Source organism: Argopecten irradians, chromosome 4, assembly GCF_041381155.1.
Source record: "Argopecten irradians isolate NY chromosome 4, Ai_NY, whole genome shotgun sequence".
Taxonomy (NCBI): Eukaryota; Metazoa; Mollusca; class Bivalvia; order Pectinida; family Pectinidae; genus Argopecten; species Argopecten irradians.
In genome coordinates this window covers 45,116,151-45,129,121 of record NC_091137.1, presented here as the reverse complement: position 1 = coordinate 45,129,121, position 12,971 = coordinate 45,116,151, and the positions used below count along the sequence as shown (strand labels likewise).

At 33.2% G+C, this 12,971-nt stretch overlaps 1 pseudogene; it reads left to right on the top strand.

Moving 5' to 3' along the window:
- The first annotated feature begins 3,070 nt into the window (after positions 1-3,070).
- Positions 3,071-8,060, top strand: LOC138322322 (dopamine beta-hydroxylase-like; annotated as a pseudogene).
- The last annotated feature ends 4,911 nt before the right edge of the window (positions 8,061-12,971 follow it).

The following is a 12,971-nucleotide window of genomic DNA, read 5'->3' as shown; positions in this document are numbered from 1 at the left end:
TATGTAGGATGGATTATGATGGTGATGGGAAGACAAACGGCGAGGAACTAGGAGATCCGAACTGTGTATGGACTAAGGGGAGTATCCCCGCCCACACGGTCGAAACTTCTGTATTGATTCCACAGTTCTCGTGTGATTTGTTAGATTGTATACCTATTTTGCATCGAATTATATTTTATTTGAGTCATCGTTTTTGTCTATTTTTTATATTATTGTATTATTTTTTTATTATTTTAAAGGCAAAGAACAATTCATACTATTATACTTACACTTGCTAGGCTTGCTTACTATACGCAAGTACATGTACTAGCCGATTTTGTTTACCATAACTGCATGGTAACATTGAACTTTGAACTTTTGTATGAAAATGTTCTATGCAACGTAAAGGGGCTGATTTTTTAAAAGCAACACATGGCTTTATTTACATTTTGACACAACATTAGGTGTATATTGTTGTTTTTCATAGAAATTTGGAAAAATGTTAACAATATATATATGTATTATATTTATATATGATACAAACATTTTTTAAATCACCAATGTATAAAGAAACGGAAAAAAAGACCGGGGCGACATGCAGTGCTTTCATTTTTGTAAAAAATGATGGATGTCAAATGTAAACATTACCTCTGTGTCTGTGTTCGTCCTACGGTCGAGTCTTTGGGGTGGACGGGCGTGAGACCCTCTGACAGAGGTCAGTTATAAACATATCCTCTTGTCTTTGTTCTTTGAGAATTTAATCGTGTGTATTATAAAAACATGCACTGCTAGTAATCCACGTATTGACAGTTATGCGTCACCACAAATACATTGTATCCATCGAACACAAGTTGTCCCATCTATCGATGGCGATGGATCTAAGCGTAGATTATGTAATCACATGGATCCCAAGGATGTAATATCGTCAAGTCAGACGACAATCTCAAACACATTGAGCTACTTGAACACCGGTGTTTTGACAACTTCGGCAAACTCCTGTGTGTAAGCGTGCGTCAGCTTCGCCTCGCTGCACAATAACGGTCACCGAGTTCCCACATGTGGCCGAGTACAAATACTTTGTTATTACGCTATATATTAACTTTTAGCAAAATTGAGTATCTAGTTAAAGGTCTGATCTTATTAAATAAAATTATCTTTGAAATTTACTTTGTTTTTTGTTTATTTTACACTTAAATATTAAACTTTTTGTCGTCGCGGATGAATAATTCTATCTTACGTGAAAAGTCATCATTCGCTGTTCAATTGAGTAAGGTTCTCCCACTTTTGACCGACTTCTATTGAATAATTACGTCACTTTCAAATGACGATTTTATTGCATAAAATATAAATAAAAAGTCGTGTGAGTGTAAATATAGGGATTGGATTTTGTTTTTATGCTTGTATGGAGCAATTCCTCTAAGAATATATTCAATATGGGGCGCTAACAATCCTATAAAGTTGACAATGAAAGCTAACAGTTATGCAACACATATTATTTGCTTGTCATTGTAGTTTGTATTTAACTAAAATATCCTCCACTTTTTAAAGGGGTGAGCAGAATATTTACGTAGGGCACAAAATAGGAACTCATTCAATTTGTCATATAAAACAAATATATTATTTTTGTGATAGAATTTTGCTATAGAATATGGAATTAAAGAAACCAACATGAAAGAACTTTAATGAAGTTTTTCACCATTCTGGCACGCCAAGCATGGAGAACATTTTCTGATTTTGTTCTATACAGATATACAGAATATCACTATCCGGTTCCCTGAGACGGCGGTTCCCCCTACCGAGACCAACTACTTCTGTATGCTGTTTGACCTACCAAGTGATGGAGACTACCATATGGTGGCTACTACGCCTTACATTGACAACGAAGAGGTCATGCATCATATTCTGGTATTTGGATGTGATGAAACAAGTAAGTATTCAAATTATCTTTGAATAGCCAAACTTGAGGGGAACGATAATAGTATTGATGACGACAAAATTGATAACGAATACTAATTAAATCAGACATATTTTATTGTCAAATGTGCACGGGGCAGTTGCCAGGTGCTGACCGCTGGTCGGTGGTTTTTCTCCGGGTACTCTGGCTTTCCTCCACCAACAAACCTGGCACGTCCTTACATGACCCTGGCTGTTAATAGGACGTAAAAATAAACAAACCAAACAAATGTGCAATGGAATTGGGCACAAGTTGTACAACTTATATAAAAGACTACGACTGGTGATGGTGATAATGGTGGTGACAAATGATGATAATAATGATAGTGACTAATAATAGTGATGATTGTGATGGTAATAAAGTGTTTTGCGCATGCGTGTATATGTATTGTATATGTGATAATTTTTTTCCATATTCCATCGTTTTTCCTGCACATCATCTTCAACATTACAAATGACTAAATTGCTAAAACTATAATGAAAAATAAACATAAAACTAACACTAGTGATAAATGACATAGGTGTTAAAAGACATGTTTTCATTCAATATATGACTAAGTTTTATTTCGTTATATATTGAGATGCAGAGAATTTCAACGTCTTTTCTTATATAAAATCACTGAATGTGTTGCCGAGAAAATCACAGACGTGCCATTGAACTCACCATGGCGTTGGAGCTGCTAACCCACTAGAAATGTATGGTTTTCACACTTACCACCATGTTCAAATAGGAAAAAAACCGTTACTATAAAAAAATGGGAACTTCATCGGCTTTTAAAATAATTATTTAAAAAAAATAAATTGGTATTATCACACTTGATTCAAATATTTACATTTGGGAACTATGTATTTATTTAAAAAAAAATAAATTGGTATTAATTACATTTATATCTTTAGGTGTGTGTGGAAATTTATCACACGAACAATAATTGGTGTTTAATCGTATATATATATATATATATGTCTAATTAACATACACATCAAAAAAATAATATAAAATAATCTCTTTTGCCTTTGGTGCATGCGCAATCAGTATTTTATTCCATATAGGATATAGTTCCACGGTTTTTTTCAGGATGCAACTAATTATTGTTTTATATTTTTAACTTGAAGTAAAACTAGAAGCTCAAACATTTCTATGGTGGTAATTGTGTAAAGTAAGTAACATTTTAAACTGAAGAAAAGTACTCAATCGTCAGCTCCTATTTTTGATAGTGAAATGTTATTTGTTAGCGGTGGAGCATCTTAAATATATTTATATTTTACCGAACGTATTATATATGTAAACTAATTGTATTTTATCAATATTCTATCAAGTTTCACTGGAACAACTCTTTGCTTCGGTCCAACTTCACAGACAGTTCTGGGATGACATTGTACTACACAGCTAACCGACGCCTTCATGATGCCACTACCATGATTATTGGACAGACCTACATCGCTATCCCCCCAGGACAGGAATCCTACTCAGTGGAGGCCATGTGCAGTAGAGTCTGCACGTCAAGGAAACTATTTGATAATATCTATATCACAAGGGCGACGAATCGCATGCTCTACATAGGTAGCACGCAATATATAGAGGAAAATCCTTGTTTTCTGATGAAACATACAGCTGTATTTCATCGAGTGCGATGGAGACTTTGGTGTTTATAAAGATATCAATGTTTCCACTTCACGAGATGAAATATACATTAACTGTTATTCGAAAAAAAAACAAGAAATATTATATTTATTACACTTTTGTCTCTATTTTAGGTCTAAACTAGGCTTATAACAGTACATGCATATCTATCTGCCGCAATTTCTTTAGTTCCACACATGTACATGGGGCATATATTTTGAGGAAAAATACTAAAAGATAATCTAATGCTATGTTTCATCGATTAAAAAAAATAGGAAAGATACACGTAATATTACATTTTGGTTTGATATTTCAGGAAAAGGTACCCCCCCCCCCCCCCATAAACAATATTTTCACTGTAAATGCTGTGTTTTCATTGGTCAATGAGCTAAAATATCAAAACTGATATTTTCACTCAAATAAAAAAATACCACATATATTTTCACCATAAAGCCGTGTATTTCACTCCAAAGAAATGTAATGAATTTATATCAGTTAATTTTATCCGCTCCCTAAATGACACACATTAACATAAATGTCGATATTAATTACATTACAAAATTATCATAATTTGTGTCAAGCACACTGCGGCATCTACAGGAAAACGTGATCAGTAATTGTACGAATTATGCAAATTCAATTAACGAGGTACACTTTGAAAGAGACAATATGCTATTTATCTATAAGATTTGTCTCCGTGTACTTTGTCCCAAATCTGTATTCTTCGCAAATATTTTTTTATTTATTTATCTATTTATTTATTTGTTTATTTTCCTTGGTTGCATAAGTTATACATAATATATGCTTGGTGTAGTAGGTATTACTTGGGATTCTCTCAGAAAATATACTTAAATAACCTAAAAACATGCTTATTCGATAGACGATATCTTTCAAGCATTTGTCAACAACATCATAATTTTTTTTTTAAACGAACATTTAAAAAATACAACCATTACTTAACTAGGTAGTTATATGTGTTGTTTGAACTCAAATTTACAAACCTATGATTTGAAATATCATTTCTACTCAATCTATCAATTAGTACATTGAAATTTTCACCCTTTGACTTTTGACCTCTGAAATTTTTATGAGCCCAGAAAAATCAGATGATCTGAATAGCACACAATATGCAGCTGACCCAAATCTATCTTAGTGCAAAATAGGACTTATCACTGAGTGGCCGTAAATTAACCCCTCCTTTGGTATTAACGCAAATCTCGTAACTTATTCAAATCAGGAAAAATGGAAGAGAAATGAAAGATATTCGCGGAGAAAGACAATAGTTGAGTGCAAATAAGCGGCAATCTATCTTTAAATGTATGACACAGAACTCAATACTAATTAACAATTGGCTTTGATGATTTGTTTAAGGGCGTCAACAAAGAATTGAGCAGTATCGTGACGGTGTGAAAATACGAGATTTGACATATGATGAACTGTATAGCTATGACAACCCAAAACTTGTTCAGTAAGTTGAACCTTTTTTTTACATACTTAAAGCAGTATAATATTATAGTTCATTATGTTCGTACATGTATATACAGGTATGTAGGTAAGTGTTGTATCTAAGATTTAGATCTAGTATAATTACATCTATAGTGTATTGTCTTCACAACTAGGCTTGGTATAGAGTAATAGAAGAAAGGAAATGAATATTGAAAACTCCTACAGCTTTTATGCATCCAAATATATAGATTTCCTCACATTAACTATATGTTACTTATCCTGTCAATTGCGTTATTAAAAAAAAAAATAAAAACAATTGTTCGTTTTTTGACTAAAAAGTTTCGGGAAATTAACGTCCTTTCTTATTTCGATTTCTTATGTTTATCATGACTGAAATTCACAAACGATCGTAAACATGAACATACACGTTACACGTTTGGGCTTCATTTTTTCATGTTTTCTTTGTCGTCCTCTGATCATCTACTCCTGAAGAATGTAATATGATGAACTGTATAGCTATGACAACCCAAAACTTGTTCAGTAAGTTGAACATGTTTGTCACCAGTCATAGTGAACAAGTAAAACATATTTAAAACAATGTAATTTTATTGTTCATGTATACAGGTAATTACTTAGCATTTATACATGTATCAAGATTCCTATGGCTTTACCGTCACATATTGGACAGGTTCTTTATTTGAGTAATCGAGGAAATATTCCAATCTCCTATAGCTTTTTAAGTATACAATTCAAATAAAATTACGTAGATTTCCTCATATTATTCAAATGCCATTATTCCTGTCAATTGCGTAAATGTCATTCAGAATTTTTGACTTTAGTCCGCACTTACTTAAAGTTTAGTTTGAGAAATAAGCGTCCGATTCTCTGTGATCACCATGGAAGACGTTCACTATATAACGATCATCAACATTTACATACTCGTTTGTCATCATCTATTTTCCCTTCCGTCATCAACTCCTTATTTATTATGTAGTATTCCCTAGTCGAATGTTGAACTAGCAGTATTTTGCATTACACGAAATACCCTATAATGTTTGTGTGGTACTAGTATCTCCATTGGTGATGGAACGTAACTCGCACAAGGGGGCAACTGAATGAAAATTGGTGTTGTCATACAGTTTTTGTATTTGGTGGATGGACTGATGAGTATACATGACAGTTATGTGGGTTTTTTCAGAAAATACGAGATTTGAAAATTTATTTAAAAAATCGGGATATTTATGCCTGCTATAAAACAGAGAAGGAGACGACAGTCGCCATATTGAAATTTTTTACCCCCACCTCGATAAAGGGTTGTTTTTTTCACAGAAAAAAGGTATACTATTGTGAAAAATAATAACTTTTATCGAGGTGGGGTAAAAATTCCAATATGGCGACTATCGTCCCTTTCTCTGTTGTATAGTAAATATCCCGATTTTTTAAAGAATTTTTCAAATCGCGCACTTTCTGAAAAAAAAATCACATGACTGTCATGTATAATCATCAGTCCATCCACCAAATACAAAAAGTGTATGACAACATCTATTTTCATTGAGTTGGCCCCCTGTGGTAACTCGTTGTAATCCAGACATCAATTCATCGAACCAAACCTTAGTCGAGTAGCCGACTGAAGTCAAACTTTCTGAATAAAACTTTAACGCAGGAGCAGAAAGAATAAAATGATAGCAAATCAAAAGGAAATCTATTCCGTCTTTGCATATTACAGACTTAACTACCTTGCAGGTAGGTATCGATTGTTACGTCATTATTTTGTGAGCACAATTTACGTCGTTTTCTCGACGTCACAATTAATACCTACCCATAAGGACAGGTAAATCTGTAATATGCAAATACAGAATATTCTATACCATCTTAACTTTTTGTAATCATCCCGTAGAAATGTCGTTACAGCGGTATATCACCTTTTGGTTTCGTTACATTACCAATAGAAATGTTAACAATAATAGTCCCGCACAAACATTATCCATATCACGTGGTATGAGAATTAAACCGATTCATTTTTTGGATATATACATCAATACAGTTTTATGTGTTTGTCTTTTTCACAATAATAGTATAAATCTACCTTGACATAGGCCTGATATTTTTTATTTCAGGTTTGAGGATCCGATTGAACTACGACCCGTAGACGAATTGAAGACCACCTGTACATACAGGTCAATAGGGAAAGATAAAACCACGTTCTTTGGAGACGGAACCTCCGATGAAATGTGTTATGGTTTCTTTACCTTCTACCCAGCAGAAAACATCAAAGATCCTTTCTGTCTTGCGTGGAAGGGGGCGATGTATGCAAGTTGAGATCATTCGAAGACTTCCCCGTGATTGATGAGTGCAACGTTCACATCTTCGAGAACGAATCTCATCCAAACACTATTCGTCTTTATAATGACTTATACATTCGCTGTAAGCCGTTTGGACCATGTCTGCCAGAGTGCAAGGACTTCCTTGTAGAAGAACTTCGCCGGAACAGATGCATACAAGGGGAAATTGGACAGTATTATCGGCAATATGCCAAAAATTCAATAGAACGCATGGCATTATGGGCATGTATCGACTCTTGCAACGTCGAAATTGCACTGGAATCCGTTCAGTGTGAGAATTCGGCATGTGGAAACTCAAGTAGACTATGTTCTGAGGCAGATGTTGTAAGAATGGTAGCGCCAATATTTCTCATCAGTTTCTCTTTTGTTATTTACAGACTCATTATCTAGTTTTGAGTATCAATCTCGTTCAATGACGTCATGCATGCGTACCGTATACTAAACTATCAACAGACATTTGAGGTGAATGTTAATTATCTGTTACTGTCTGTATCTGTAGATTACCTTGATAATATTACTTTCACAGTTTGTTAGTAACATAATACGGAACAATATTGGGTCTAAAAGAAACTTGTATCGAACGAGACGAAGCCTTTTTAAACTTTAAACTTCTATCCCAAATTCTGAACTTTCTAATGAACAAAATGTAATACTAGGTTATACTCGTTGGTCAATGTATATATTCTGTATCGCTAATAATTTGTGTGAATTAAATATAATATCCTACTCGAGATTGGTGCATGTTATATGGTGTTTCTTTCTTTCTTATTTTTAAATGGTATGAAAGCGAAATTCCCAACCCCCTTTTTTACATCAACAACGGACACTACGAAAGCGTTTTGCTTGCGCTCAATATAAATATGTATGTGTACCAAGTGTCCTCCTGGTGGATAAAATTTCGATAAATAATATACACAATAAAGATTTATTTTACACAACTTCGATAAATCGCAGTTACATCGGACATCATTTAATATCAGTTATTAGACTAAGTGAATAATTATGCCTTCAGTGTACCGAACAATCTTATTTGCTGAACAATTTACTTTATCTGTCCATAAAAGACAAAATAACGTGTTTGTTTGTAACGTCGCTTCTGACTGACTGATACAATGGCGGAATGATTTAATAGAAAAAAAAATAATTCCTTAATAATTTTGAAAGTTTGAAGATAATATCTAAACTAGCATGACTTACAAAGATTAATTTGAATAGCTTTTTATGTTACAGAGATACCGGCGTATCAGTAACATCGGATTATATACTAAAGCGGTTTATTGTAAGATTACGATTAGGGTTTGAATTTTCAAAATTTTAAAGGCCCATTACCTTTCCGGAGCAAAATATAAAGGTTTCTTAAAAGACATTAACAACTTCAGAAAATGCATATCGATGACCTAGAATAAGGTTACGACAACAAAAATATGCAAGATTTCCTGCGTACATGAATACATATGAAAACAGTGGAGAGTCAATTCGCTGTTTTGCCGTCTGGCGCAGTGATAGTCAACTACCGCGCAGTATTTAGGACGACGGCGGGAAACACAAGACGACCCGCGTTAGGAAAATAAACATTTTATTTATTTTAATCAAATCGTTCACAAGATAATGATAAATGTAGTATTAACGGTAATTTAATTATTAATAAGACTCTACAAAATTATCGATCTTGTTTTACATTCCCATTTTAAAGATGCTCCACCGCTAAAATGGTATTTTTTCGCTATCAAAAACAGGAGCAGACGATTTTGTATTTTTCTTCAGTTGCAAAAGTTACTTACTTTACACCATTACATACGGTGGCTGGGAGCGGACATGAAATAAAAAAAAATTATTGCGTGTGAACGCAATTACCACCATTGAAAAGTTTGAGCGTCTAATTTTACTTTAAGTTAAAAATATGAAAAATAATTAATTGCATCCCGACAAAAATTCCGTGTCACTATATCCTATATGGAATGAAGTACTAATTGCGCATGCACTAATGGCGAAATAAATTATTTCATATTATTTTTTGTGTTAATTAGACATAAATATACACGATTAAACACCAATTATTGTTCAAATGATGAATATCATTTATGCTCTGTCGGCGGTGGAGCATCTTTAAAAATTAAAAGCCGTTTCGGAAAGGTAGTGGGCCTTTAAAGATTTTTTTATTACACCTCAGAGGAACATTTGAGCACAACAAGGGGTTCAACAATGATAACATTGATAGTATCAACAAATATGTATAAAGTATTAAAGTTATATGTGTCGTATTTTTCATACTCATGAATCAAGATGAGCTTTTAATATGTTATTCATCACCAAAAATTACCAACTTTTTGAAAATTACAGTGCTTTCAATGCACAGGTTTTAATTTTACATGTACAAATAAGAGCTGAAAATGATTTTTGGCAGTACTGCCAAAAATCATTTATTTACATCAATAGTGAAGTGAAATGAGTACATACGGTGAGACCATGAAGCCAAATTGTGGTCTACAAATTCATTACACATTTTTACAATGTTTTTAGTAATTATAAAGTGAATTCATATTAATGACATAAAAGCAACAATTTTTCAGTACAAAATTTCTGTGTTATAACTAACGTTTATAAGTCATCTGAAGCCATTTGAAGGTTTTTACAGCTTTATTCACCAAACCTTATGGTTTTTAATAAATTAATGATGAAAAACTAGCATGTCACTATTATCGCCCAGTTACGGCACATATAGCTTTAAATATCATACATGAATACATATAGGAGCATTGACACAATGTACATGTACCTACATTTCGTATTCATATGTACAATGTAGACAGGATAACACATTTCCCCCTTATTACTGGTATGTTGATATTATATAAATGTGCTTTACTTTCATCCATATTAAGAAAAACAAATATTATTACAAACATATATATGGGATGTTTTTTTGTTAAAACCAGACAAATGTGATTGAATTGAAATTAGCCTTTTATCGATTAAACGACAATTGATCATGAAGTAGACTTGCTGTTCGCAAGTTGATACTTCAAATAATATACAAAGGTATGATATAAACTTTTGGTACAAGGTGGGGATACGAAAACGTCACACTACTAATATTAAGATGTATAAAACCAGGGGTCTTGATATAACATCACACAAACAAGATAATGACTTAGTATCAACACAATGTGTTAATAAATGTAACCTACAATTCAATAATTAAAAACATTATCAAATGGCGTCCCAATAAAATCTAAACTCTAATACAAGGAGGATGAAGGGGAGGAGGTGGACAGCTTAAGGATTCCAAAGTAAACGGTACAAATTACTGACCTTGACATGTGTCCATACCAGAACTGACACCTGTTACAGTGGTTGGCCTGTGTACAGTGTGCTATCGTATATATAAATTGAATTATAGTGCGCTATACAACTAGAGTACCTTTCAAACGTGATCCTAATAAATTGATAAAGGTTGCTTTCTGAAACTGTTCCATAAGTTTTTTTAAGAAGCGACCAGGTAAAAGGATGATTGACGGGTATCCCAGAATGAAACCGGTGTAGATACAGGGTGTAGATATCAAGATGCCGTAGCGGGTACACAGATGATTGACAGGTATCGCAGCAAGACACCAGTGTAAAAATAGTAAAATGCCTTTGATGATAATTGCGTTAATTAACCGTATCTTGAACAATAAAACCACACGGCCCAACTCCTTGAGTATTGTGTGAAAAATGATTGATTTAAAGAATATCTATCAGATATTAATCAGCATTCTTAATATGCAATACGTGTTTGTATACATGTATTTATTTGGTTTACAAAAAGTTTCCAGAAAACAATGATAAAATAAGAATATTTATATCAGGACCGGGGTTGAAACAATGTGGGTGTAAATCTTGTTCCCTGCCGAACCCAGGTACCTTTCCCAAGCAAAGTATAAAGTTGGATCGTTAAAAGAGAGAGAAAAAAAATATTTCTCTGTAATTAATTGACACTCAGGATACGTGTACCATGCTTATCACAGGGACCTGGCACGAAGAAAAATTTTAACCAATAGTATACATATATATATTATAGTATCATATATATATATGTATACTGTTAGTTTAAAAAAAATCGTGCCAGGTCCCTGTGATGCTTATCATACATAATATGTATATTGTTGCACATGCAGTAGACTGACATGTATATAATTATCTGAACGCCAACATATTTATCAACAATAGGTGGGTGTTGTTTTAGGAAACAATGGGAAGGCAAATATATACTGTTTTATATAAGCTGTCTTTACTTTCACCTGTATGAGATTACAACAAATGTAAAGATTTGTCGTCTGGCGAAGTGATAGTCAACCAAGCTACAGTACGTGGATAGAGTACATGTACTTGAACATTTCATATTTTGACTAGTGTATTTTTACTTTCTTCCTTTGAATTTTCCTGATCTAATCTACAGATGGATTTTGACCAAATTTGGTATACTTATAAAGAATTGTCTTCGCTTTCAACTCATAATATTTTCTTAATTTTACTTAATGTATTTTTTTTCAGAAAACCTTGTCTTATCATGAAGCTACACTTTTTTCATTGTCATTTTTGTAAGAACAACGAAGGAAATGATGTCAAAAAGTTTAAGTAGTGCACACAAATAGTGATATTTTGAAAACAAAACATTAGAAAATAATGAAAATGTTGTGAGCTGATGTGTAAATAATTTTCTATTTTCTATAATTATGTTAAATCAATTTATAGATGAGATCAGGAAAATTCAAAGAAAAAGAAGTAAAACTACATGAAATAAACATTGTATAGATGTGTGGGGTGTTTCGAAAAGACAATTGTCGCTCTGTCCATCGGCAGTAACCGTTTTTATGAAGATGTGTTAGAAATGTGATTTTATAAGCCGCTAAAGCTAGGGGGTTAGAACGAATATACGTACCCGGCCTACTATACCTTTCGGCCGACGACACCATTTTCTGTCTAAAAGTCTTTTGAGCTACAATATTGCAACTAGAAGGGGGGGGGATAGGAGTTTTGAGTCTTGGAGCTTTCCATCTTTTACCTATATCATGGCATACATGTATATAGTACTCACGTGACATGTATATATGTAGAGTATGATTTTTACCGTTTTTTTTTTTTCTAGACCCCTAAAACGCCTAAAATGGCCTTAGGGCACTCTGGTGGGTCCAATATATGGACCAATATATATATATAGAATTACAATGTAGTTACCTATAATATAATTATATAAATTATATAATAGGTAACCACATTGTAATTCTAAGATCCATTTCCTTATATGTTTTAATAGTAGTCTCTACATGTATTATACATTGTACGTGTACATCATGTACTACTAAATATATAAATGTATATATATATATATATAAAATGTAGTATAAAAATAATTTTGTGATGGAGATACTCCGAAGTAAAAGGATATAAACTCTTATTAAAACGTTCGTGAATGGGGATACTCCTGAAGTAAAAGGGATATAAACTCTCTATTAAAACGATAGGTCACGTCTGGACGACGGACGGAAGATTTCTGACAGATGTCGAGTATATCATCAATGTACGTTCCTGATATCGACGCTTCTAGGTGACCGTATACTACCGATTTCCATACAGGTGTGGTAAAGCTG